The following is a 12,322-nucleotide window of genomic DNA, read 5'->3' as shown; positions in this document are numbered from 1 at the left end:
GGCTACCACGGTTTCTAGGTTCCTTTGCAGGGAGGGGCAGGAGCAGGGTGCAGCAGGCTGCCGCGGTTGCTAGGTTCCTTTGCAGGGAGGGGCAGGAGCAGGGTGCAGCAGGCTACCACGGTTTCTAGGCTCTTTTGCTACACTTGGAGGTTTTCTTTAAAATGAGTTATAATTCATCACTGCCGAGAATTCGTGCAAACCCAAAGAAACCGCCCAAATCTCTATCTAAGCATGTAGTGGTTACAGATTCCTGTTGAGGGCCTGACATTTTCCCTTTGTACAGTACCTACCTAAGGGATTAAAAAAGTCATCTGATTTCTTAATGTGAAACCCCTTCAAGCAGAACCTGAAAACGTGCGCATCCTTATTAGAAGGTTAAGTTTCTACGTGCTCTTAATGTGTGCATGTACATAATTATGTGCATGTATGTGGAGGGCAGAGGTCAACTGCAAGTGTCTTCCTCAGTAGCTCTCCACCTTATTTTTTGAGACAAGACTTATCACCAATTAAAACTAAGGGTTTGCCAGTTTGGCTACGCACGGTGACCAAGGAGATCCAGAAGCCTTTTGTCCTTGCCCTTCCAGCATCAAGACTGTAAGTGTGCAAATATTCTTGGCTTTTTATATAGATGCTTGGATTCAAAATCAGGCTCGTAGGCTTGAGCGGACGACTCTTCACCCACTGAGCCACCGCCCAGCTCCTCTCAGGTGCTATTTTGATTGGAAGCATTACACGTAGTAATAAAGTAAACTTTATGTTTTCTGAAATCTTTCTTTGAACAGCTAAAACCATATGTATTGTTCCTACATGCAATTTATCTAGGAGCAAATGGTTGATTTGTGAAATTTTTAGTTTTTAGAATCTATTTAGTTATTTAAATCTGCTGTTTGGGTCAATTTTCAAAGTCTGACCTCACCATTGCTATCATTGTGTAACGTCTGTATACTACTCACCCCCACCCAGGGTAGCGATTTTTCCCTTAACTCAGTTTATGAAAAAGACAGGCAAAAGGTAGCAAATACTAAAAGGTACAAAGAAATTAAGCAAAAAAAAAAAATTACTTCTAAAGACCAATTACAGTTAAAATTATATATTATCTCCAATTTTTTTTTTTTTTTTTTTTTTTTTTTTTTTTTTTGGTTTTTCAAGACAGGGTTTCTCTGTGTAGCCCTGGCTGTCCTGGAACTCACTCTGTAGACCAGGCTGGCCTCGAACTGAGAAATCCGCCTGCCTCTGCCTCCCAAGTGCTGGGATTAAAGGCATGTGCCACCACCGCCTGGCTATCTCCAAAATCTTTTGTGGTTTATTTACTGACACATTTTTTTTTTGTCTTTTAATGGATGATTTCACTGCTTAACATGGCCATCAATTACAGTGCTGAAATGCTGCTCATCCTGTAATTCAAGCTGAGGCAGGTACATCATGAATTGGAGACCACTTCGGACTTCACAGCACAATACTGTCTCCAATCTTTCTCTCTCCCTTTCTCCTCTCACCCCTAAGGGTATAGTTGTAATATATCACATAGAATAAACATAAGTTTGGCATTTTTTCATTGCTACAAATATCCAAAGCCTCACTATATAGAGAGAAAAGTTTGAGATCACAGTTTGAAAAGCTTAAGCATGTGGTTCCGAGGTCTGGCGAGGTCTCCTTTTGCTGGATGATTGTTGGTGGCAATGGATGTAGAGTGGGTAACCACACAGTGAGACAGGATGCTAAAAAGAGCAGGGGTCAGAGGAGAGTGACTACAAACCCTCTCACTGGAACTATATTAGTCCTTTCTAAGGTCAGCACCCCCAATGACTAATTATCTTGCCCTGTGCTCTGGCTCCTAAAGGTGCTACCAGCTCCCAGCATTCTCAAACAGAGGACCAAGTCTCCAACATATACACACTTGGGAACACACTCTAGTATGTCCAGCCCACAGAAGCTAGAAAAGCTTCACTCAGGCAAAGGTCAGAGGTGAGCTTGGCTGCAAACTCCATGTCGATGTTGTGGCTTGAATCTGAGCTGTCCCTCACAGACTTAGGTTTTGCAAGCTTTGTCCCAGGTTGAGTTGCTATGTTTTAGGAGTCGGGACCTAGCTGTCAGAAGCAGACAGTTCAGGCACAACCTTAAAGCTCCTGGTTACAGCGGTTCTCTGATTCCTTGTCTATGCCAACTGAACAAGCTGCCATTCCTACTGCTCACACAGGGCCTGTGGGCCCTGCCTGCTCTGCCGCAGACAGCTCAAATCCCTCTGAAACTGAGCCTTCTCTTCCTCAAGCTGCTTCTTGTGTCATTTTGTCATAGCCAGAGAAGTAACCATGCTTTGTAAGGGTTAAACATGTCATCTGTGAACAATCTGGAGATGTGGTTGGATTTAAGAGATGGCAACCAACAGAAAGGAAGAACATGTGTGGACAGTGCTGCCCTGCTGTTGAGAGATGAAGCAATTTCTAGCACATTACTCACAAAGTAAGAAAATGTTGGGCCAGTTTTTACATATTAAACAAGGTTTGAGGTTGGAGACGTGACTCAGCAGTTAAGAGCACTTACTTATTTTCCAAAGGACCCGAGTTAAGTGCCCAGCATCAAGTGATGCATCAGCATCACCCTCAGGTGCTCCCAACCCTGCAACACCAGCTTTAGATTAGATCCTTTCCTGTGGCCGCCTTAGACACTGAGCTCACATTACACACAGACATCCTCATATATAAAGACATTTCTCAAAAATAAAAAAGAATTTTTAAAAACTTTGGTTCTGTATTGATTGATTGCATCAAATTCTAAGCCAGAAACTCTGTAGAACACTGTATTGACACTGGATTTTTAAATGCTTCCATCTTATGTTTTCAAGCCTATCTCTGGCAAGTAGTATTTCCCCATTCCTCCCTTGAGGGACCTGGAATGTAAATCATTTAGGAATGAAGATAATTTTGAGGTCTACCATTAGCTTTGATGGTAGTGTTGGGTGAGATTCAGAATGAGAGGGTAATGAAGATGGCATAACCATGTCCAGGAGCTACATTACCCAGCTCCTAACTGCTAAGAGCAGACAGCATGGAAGAACAGTAATAGAGAGGGTCTTGCAGGAGCCTGGAGAATATGAGCAGTCGGTACCCAGTCTTATTTCCGATCCCCAGGTAGTGACTTTTATAAGTAAACCTCAAAATACTGCAATAGTATACTTGACATTTTGCTTTTTCTGATTGGCTACAAAAAAAGTGCTAGAACCTCATTGGGTTTAAATCTTTTTTTTTGTTCTTAAAATGATTTTATCTATGGGCTAAGGATGTAGTCATTTGGTGAAGTGCCTGCCTAGCATGAATGATCCAAACCCCATATTAAACCAGGTCTATCAGAAGTCCAAGGTCATCCTTGGGTACACAGTGATTTTGAGATCAGTTTGGGCTACAGGCGACCCCAAAACAAAAACAAAAAGCAACCAAAAAACTAACAAAAGAGGCCGGGTGGTGGTGGCGCACACCTTTAATCCCAGCACTTGGGAGGCAGAGGCAGGCGGATTTCTGAGTTCGAGGCCAGCCTGGTCTACAGAGTGAGTTCCAGGACAGCCATGGTTACACAGAGAAACTCTGTCTCGAAAAACCAAAAAACAAACAAACAAACAAACAAAAAAACAAAAAAAAACTAACAAAAGAAAGCAAAAACTTCTTGTCCCAAAACAAGAAAAGCACCCAAACTTAACTAAAAGTGTATTCTATATTAAATTTTAAACAAAAGATTGGACATACAACTTTTAGAGTGTTTCCCACCAATATGTAATAGAAAGTAAAACAATGTTAAGGTGTAATGACAGCATGAGGGTGGTCTAACTTGATGCTCGTTCACAATAACTACCATGAATTTACCAGGTGTTTTATGGAGGGTTTACGTGGGTCCATGCCATGTGGGTGCTGGTCCATGCTATGTGGGTGCTGGCCCATGTTATGTGGGTGTTGGCCCATGCTATGTGGGTGCTGGTCCACGTTATGTGGGTGCTGGCCCATGTTATGTGGGTGCTGGTCCATGCTATGTAGGTGCTGGTCCGTGCTATGTGGGTGCTGAAACTTGTTTTCTGCTGCTGTAGCCCCAGATGGCTGTGTTGCTGACAGAGCCATTAAAGAGAAGGCACCCTGGTCCTGGCTCCATTCCCTGCTGCTGGCCTGAGAATTGGGACAGGGCCCATCTGCTCTTTGCGGGACTTTTATGGCCTCAAAGCAGATGCCTTCATGAAGGTGGGATGTATGATGGCCATTTACACACACCATGGGAGAAGAGCTTTAGTCACTCTGTTTACATTCTGCAGCTAGGAACAAGGGCCAACCATGCTAAACAAGCTGCCTTTGAAGATTCAGAGATCAAGTAGCCTGAGCCAGAAAGAACTGGCTAACATTCCTCTCTAGCCCACTAATATTGCTACTAGTCATATGACCTTGAAAAGTCACTCGACATTCAGCCTCTCATAGCCTTTGTCATGTGTAAATTCTCTCTCTCTTTTCTGACTTGTATAGACTTGTGACATAGCATCCACTCCCACTGATTCCAGAGATGCACATTTGTGACTCCCCAACTGAACTGAACCTTTAGAATTCTGCTGGCTTTACCAATGTCATTCCGTGGACCCATGATATCCATATTAGCAAACAGTTATTAGATAGGCCCACTTGATCCCAGGAACTATTCTAAATACTTCAGGAGTGGTGAGAGGAAGGTGTGGCATCTACTACCAAGGTCTTATCACCAAATTTTGAGATTTTTTTTTATAGATGAATTAAAATCAGTGCGTCTGCAAGAAGCTACAGCTACATGTGCATTCCAACCCATTGCAAGGAGATTGGGAGATGGTGGGCCAGACACTGTCCTACATGACTGGGCTCAGGGGAAGACTCACAGTATAAGAAGGGAAGAACGGAGGAGCTTCAGAAAAATCACCACGGAAGGGTGAGGTTCCTAAAAGTGCAGAGGAAAGGACACACTGAAAAAGAGTGATTCTAGATGTGACAAAGGTCCAGCCTGGTGCTGGAGAGGAAGAGATCTCACCCAAAAGGCAAGCTGGGCAGCTGTCATGAAAAGAGGCTGATAATCCTACCCTTGGGAGGGGCTCCATATTCACAAACCTTCAATGTAATTCTGCTTAGTGAGACAGTGGATGGCTCAGTAATGGAAAGAATCCTAATTTACCATTCCCTATGTTTGGGAGGGCAGTGACCCGGCTCCACCTTGAGAAAGGGATTCATTGTTCAAAACTGAGCTACTCCTGGGGTCTAAGATCATGGTTAGGGAGTCTGTGTATAATCTGCTGTAGCCCCAGGATGAGACACAGCCCTGGAGACAGAACTAGACTCTGACAAGCATGAAAGAACAACAAGCTGCAAGAGGCTCTGCTCTGGCAGTGGATATGTAACTTTGCCCTGGATGATGGGAGCAGATCTCCTAGACTAAGAACAAGTAGCATTTGGCAACCTTGAACCTGATGTCAGTAGATGGATCATCCTCTGGAGCCACCTGGCTGCTGCAGAGGCCTTAGAGCTGGGCAACTGGGAAGTTCATGCCTTCATAGGGGTGATTATCATTTCAAATGTCCCCAAAGCTTTGAAAACAGCTAGGTTGTCTATCTCTTTCCCAGACCTCAATGCTGTGGTTGCTTCCCAGACTCCCAGTGCACTTGGAGGACAACCTCCAGCTAGCCACACCCTCAGGGGGTATGAACTCCTGAGTCTTGGAAAGGTAAGAGAATCTGCCCAACTCAGAGATAGCAAAACAAAGTATGACCAGCAGAGACCCTGGTGCTAAGGAAGAGAAACTACTAATGAAGACTTGTCTATTAGACATCAGCTCCATGTCCACTACAAATTCAACACAGCATAAACCTTAGTGTCCTGGTAAGACTGATGAGCCTATGGTGTGGCACTCAAAGCCTTTACATCATTTGGGCATGATGGGCTGAAACATAGTAGGTGAGTTCTCAGAGAGAGAATGATGTTCCAGAGACAGAGGGTGGGACTCTTTCATAGTAGTTACTTGGCCTTGCCTCCTCTGCCATTTGTGTTCAGTCTTGTTTGAATAATAATTCACGAGTTCAAGATTACCATCTTGTGCTATAAATTTGGAATGAGGACCCAGGGTCCATTAGGAATTAGAGAAACCCTGCCTCAAAAAATCAAGAGAGAGAGAGAGAGAGAGAGAGAGAGAGAGAGAGAGAGAGAGAGAGAGAGAGAGAGAAGGAATTAGAGTCTAATGGCTTGTGTAAGCAGTATAAGTGACTAGGGCAGGGCTTGAGCAGTTAGGGGGCTGGATGGTAGGAAAGTCACAAGCTAAGAAGGACAGAAAGAAATAAAGAACTACAGAAAATCACTGTGGTAGCGATGAGGCTCCTAAAAGGGCAGAAAAACAAAAAGCTGTACTCCAATGTTACCAACTTATATAAATACTGTTTTTAATATTTGTGGGATATTTGCTGCTTACATTATTTTGGACCCCGCATGGATGAATACATAGTTTAAGGGTTAAGCTATGCATTTATTTTAGGTTGTAAAAGCAAATGGAAATTCAAGGCACAATCAAGTTGATTATATTATTTTAATGTCAATTTAAACTTAAATAGACCAAGCACACAGTAGGACAGCAGGTTGAACACACGGTCTTACATGATCTCAAGGCATATCATTAGCTTGGCTGCAGGTCTGGCAAAGTTCAGTCTCTTGACAGCAAGAAGAAGTTTCAGAAAAAGATATTAATACAGTTTTTAGTTTTTATTCTCCTTTTTGAACATTTGCCTAATTCACAACTGAGAAACTATTTTTTGGTCCATTTTCTAACATTTTGTCCTCCTCTTCCAATATCATTTTTCTTTTCTTTCTCTTTTGATTTATTTACCCTTACTTCTCCTCTATTTTCCACCATCCCCTATTCTCTTCTTTCATATTATTTATTTGCTGCTATTACATTAACCTAATAATTGTCAACATCACAGTGTGTTTTCTACTAGGGCCTCATTTTCTGGCATATGATCACTGTGAGTTACTGGTGATCTCAACCAGTCTTAAGTGTGTGTCTCTCTCTTGTGTGGCTTGATGATATTGCTGCTAAACCACTTGGTTCCTCTTCTCTGGTACTGTGGTATGAGTTCTCTAGAGTAAGCTGCTCCCTGAGAAGATCCCTAATAAAACCAGAAGAGACATCCAAGGCAAAGGATGCACAGGGTGCAGAGGGAGGTGGGGGATGAGGGGGAAAGGAACACAGGGAAAAAGCAAGGCATGCTGAGTCCTCCGAAAGATCACAAGTCTCAACTACCGAATTCAAAGATACTGAAATGGGTAAGATGCTAAGTGAAAATGTCGGAAACTTACTACCAAAGTGATGGTGAGACATCCACATACAAACAATCAGGCAGATTCAATTTAAGACCAGAAAGGAAAGACAGAGCAGAGAAAGAGGTCAGAAAAATGGGCTGAGAAAACCAGCAGTGTGGATGAAAAAAAAAAACATACAGAAGAAAAACTTAGCAAGAAATCTGAGATTCTTATTATTATACATAAGTACACTTCAGATACACCAGAAGAGGGCATCAGATCTCATTATGGGTAGTTGTGAGTCACCATGTGGTTGCTGGGATTTGAACTCAGGGCTTTCAGAAGAGCAGTCGGTGCTCTTACCCACTGAGCCATCTCGCTAGCCCCGAAATCTGAGATTCTTAAGAAGAAAAGTCTGATATTAAAAACCTGATGAATCAAATAAAAATGACAGCAGAAACTTCACCAATGGACTCATCAAAGCAGAAGATAAAATATGGGATGGAGGTCAAGGTCAAGGAAACTCGATATTCAACATCAACTGGAAAAGCATGAAATCAACATGACCACAAGCTCCTAGACATGATCAAGAGACTAAAACTTAGAAGCCCTGGGGTACAAGAAGGAAATGAGATTAAAAACTGAACACATAAAAAACTTATTCAATGAAATTACACCATAAAATTTCTCAAACCTAGATACATAGATACCTAGACATCAGAGACACTTAGAATCCCAAACAGACACAACCAGAGAAGTACTTCACCATGACATATTGATTAAGTGAATGATCCATCAGACATGCCCACAGGACACACATGCTTTCACTCTTGTTATATCCGAGAGGAAATGATAGGGAAACATCAGGTGGTAATTATTAGAAGGGATAAAGAACTAGCCCCTGCACACAGTCTTTTCTAAGAAACAGACAAACATGAGCGACAGAGGGGAAGATGAAGCCCAGGTGACATGTGAGATTGGGCTCTCCTGATTACTCAGCTAATGAGGAAGATGAGGAAGGACCCTTATTTAGATTACAAAATGGTTGTTTGTGCTTGGCCAGCACCTTCCATTCTGGAGTAACACCAGGCTTTGCAAAGTCATAAAAAACATAAGCTGCCTCACTCTCACATAGACCCCTATGGTAGAATGGGAGTCTTTGTTTCTCACAGGCAAGAAGCAGAAGGTGGATGCTGGCGCTCAGCTCACCATCTCTTTTTTTTATCCGAGTCCAGGACCCCAGCACTGAAAGGTGCCATCCACACTTAGGATGGGTCTTCTCATCTCTACTCACCCAGTCTAGATGATTCCTCACAGACATGCCCAGAAGTTCTTTCTAGGTGATCCTAGTGCTAGTCAAGTTGACAGTCAATATCAACCCTCACACCACCTGGACATGAAGAAGTAAGCAGCTCTATCCGACCTGTTAGCAGTCAGCCCAAAGTAAAGTTGTGCCTGGATCAGACTAAGCTGGACCAGTACGATCCCTGTGCTCCGCAAGGAAATATGGCAGGATCTTGTAAAGCTACTACACATAAATAAAGGGCCTGGTTCATCAAGAAGATGGACAGTTGTGAACGTGGATACACTGAGCTTTTGGTGGTCCCAATGGCCTTTTCTTTTTATTTGTTTGGAAGTGGAAAGCTTCGTGATTTCACTCAGATTCCATCAGGAAAGATGCTGACTGCAGCCAGTGACAATGTTGCATACCTGAAAGTCACTAAAAAAGTAGAGTCTGTTTTCTCCACACTAAATTATATGAATGTTAAACAGATTCATTTATATATCCTACAAAATATACATGACAGGTCGGTTTGTAAAATTTTGAACTAGCAATTAAAGTATAAGAGTTATCTATACTGCACATTGTTGCTTTAGACAACCTTCTCCTTGGGCTGGGGAGATGGCTCAGCCATTTAGTGCTTATTGTGCAAACACACCAGGACCAGAGTTCAGATTCCCAGAAGCCATGTAAGGTGTGGGGGCGCTCTTGTGATTCCAGCTAGGAAGGAAGGGACAGGGTGTCCCCAGATCAAGCTGGCTAGCAAGGCTAGTCATATCAGCTAGCTCTGGGTTTGAGTGAAAGGCCTTGTTTCAATGAGTAAGGTAAAAAAGCAAATTGAGGATGATTGTAGACATCTACCTCTGGCCTCCACATGCATACACAAGCACACACATACAAAATGTATATTCTATATGAAAAATGGAAAACAAAAAATTTAAGTTTCTCCATTCTTTCCTACAGAAACTGCCCTTAAAAACACCCCATGGGTACCCACAAGGTCTCATTAGAGCCCTGTTAGCAAGCGGATTCTAAATGCTTTCATTAATTAACTCATTCAGGACTCTACTACTCTACCATATAGGTGAAAGGAAGATAAGGCACAGAGGAATTAAGAGACATCCCTAAGGACACACAGGAGTTTTCAGAGATGGATTCTGCCCCAGGCACAGGCTCTATAATACGCAGTCTTATGACTGTAGTTACTTCCCATGGTAGGTGAGTTCCAGAGATAGTTGTTGGAGGAGTACTGGAGTGCATTTAAAAATGTGAAGTACTAAGGAAGAAGTGAAATTATCACTATTTGCTGATAATATGATAGTATAATTAAGTGACTCCAAAAATTCCACCAGAGAGCTCCTAAATCTGATAAACAACTTCAGCAAAGTAGCTGGATATAAAATTAACTCAAGCAAATCAATGGTCTTCCTCTATACAAAAGGAGAAAGAGGCGGGGAAAGAAATTAGAGAAACAACACCATTCACAATAGTCACAAATAATATAAAATACCATGGTATGACTCTAAGCAAGTAAGAGATCTGTGTGACAAGAACTTCAAGTCTCTGAAGAAGGAAATCAAAGAACACCTCAGAAGATAAAAAGATCTCCCAAGCTCAGGGATTGGCAGGATTAATATAGTAAAAATGGCCATTTTGCTGAAAACAATCTACAGATTCAATGCAATCCCCATCAAAATTCCAACTCAATTCTTGACAGACTTGAAAAGAACAATTTGCAAATCCATCTGGAATAACAACAAACCTAGGATAGCAAAAATTATTCTCAACAATAGAAGAACCTCTGGTGGAATCACCACTCCAGACCTTAAGCTGTGATAAAAACTGCATGGTATTGATACAGTAACAGGCAGGTAGATCAATGGAATAGAATTGAAGACCCAGAAATGAACCCACATACCTATGGTCACTTGATCTTTGACAAAGGAGCTAAAATCATCCAGTGGAAAAAAGACAGCATTTTCAACAAATGGTGTTGGCTCAACTGGCAGTTAGCATGTAGAAGAACAAATGCAAATTGATCCATTCCCATCTCCTTGAACAAAGTTCAAGTCCAAGTGGATCAAAGACCTCGACATAAAACCAGATATATTGAAACTAATAGAAAGGAAAATGGGGAAGAGCCTTGAGCACATGGGAATAGGGGAAATTTTCCTGAACAGAACAGCAATAGCTTATGCTCTAAGATCAAAAATTGACAAATGGGACATCATAAAATTACAAAGCTTCTGTAAGGCAAAGGATACTGTCAACAGAACAAAATGGCAACCAACAGATTGGGAAAAGATCTTTACTAATCCTATATCTGATAGAGGGCTAATATCCACTATATACAAGGAACCCAAAAAGTTAGACTCCTAAGAACCAAATAACCCTATTAAAAATGGGGTACAGAGCTAAACAAAGAATTCTCAACTGAGGAATATCGAATGGCTGAGAAGTACCTAAAGAAAGAAATGTTCACCGTCCTTAGTCATCAGGGAAATGTAAATCAAAACAACCCTGAGATTCCACCTTATACAAGGTTGTGGAGAAAGAGGAACACTCCTTCATTGCTGGTGGGATTGCAAGCTGGTATAACCACTCTGGAAATCAGTTTGGCATAGTACTACCAGAAATTTGACATAGTACTACCAGAGGACCTAGCTATACCACTCCTGGGCGTATACCCAGAAGATGCTCCAACATGTAATAAGGACACTTGCTCCACTATGTTCATAGCAGCCTTATTTATAATAGCCAGAAACTCGAAACAGCCCAGATGTTCCTCAACAGAGGAATGGATACAGAAATTGTGGTACATCTACACAATGGAGTACTACTCAGCTATTAAAAACAATGAATTTATGAAATTCTTAGGGAAATGGATGGATCTGGGTAATATCATCCTGAGTGAGGTAACCCAATCACAAAAGAACATACATGGTATGCACTCTCTAATAAGCAGATATTAGCCTGGAAGCTTAGAATACTCGAAGTACAATCCACAAACCACATGAAACTCAAGAAGGAAGACCAAAGTGTGGATACTTCATTCATTCTTAAAAGAAGGAACAGAATACCCATGGAAGGAGTTGCAGAGACTAACTATGGAGCAGAAAGAAGGACAATCCAGAGACTGCTCCATCTGGGAATCCTTCTCACATTCAATCATTAAACCCAGACACTATTGTGGATGCCAGCAAGTGCTGGATGATAGGAGCCTGATATAGCTGTCTCCTGACAGGCTCTGACAGTGCCAGACTAATACAGAAGTAGAGGCTCACAGCCATCCATTGGACTGAGCATAGGGTCCCTATGAAGGAGCTAGAGAAAGGACCCAAGGAGCTGAAGGGTTTGCAGCCTCTTAGGACAAACAACAATATGAACTAACTAGTACCCTCAGAGCTTCCAGGGACTAAACCACTAACCAAAGGGTATACATGGTGGGACTAATGGCTGCAGCAGCATATGTATAGCAGAAGATGGTCTAATAGATCATTAGTGGAAGGAGAGGCTCTTGGTCCTGTGAAGGTTCTATGCCCCAGTGCAGGGGAATGCCAGGGCCAGGAAGCTGGAGAGGGTGGGTTGGTGAGCAGGGGAAGGGGGAGGGAACAAGGTTTTATTATTATTATTATTATTATTATTATTATTATTATTATTATTTTCTTTTTTTCCCTTTTTTTCAGAGGGGAAACTGGGAAAGGAGATATCATATGACATGTGAATAAAGAATATATCTAATAAAAATGTGAAGTACTTTATA

At 42.0% G+C, this 12,322-nt stretch overlaps 1 protein-coding gene across 6 annotated transcripts in view; it reads right to left on the bottom strand.

The window, feature by feature from the left end:
• The window catches only part of Kcnmb2 (potassium calcium-activated channel subfamily M regulatory beta subunit 2), a 315,499-nt gene that overhangs the window by 82,124 nt on the left and 221,053 nt on the right, over positions 1–12,322 (bottom strand). The gene's annotated exons all lie outside the window — the stretch shown is intronic.

The sequence above is a fragment of the Mastomys coucha genome, unplaced genomic scaffold, assembly GCF_008632895.1.
Source record: "Mastomys coucha isolate ucsf_1 unplaced genomic scaffold, UCSF_Mcou_1 pScaffold17, whole genome shotgun sequence".
NCBI lineage: Eukaryota > Metazoa > Chordata > Mammalia > Rodentia > Muridae > Mastomys > Mastomys coucha.
This window is presented reverse-complemented; position numbering and strand designations above follow the sequence as displayed.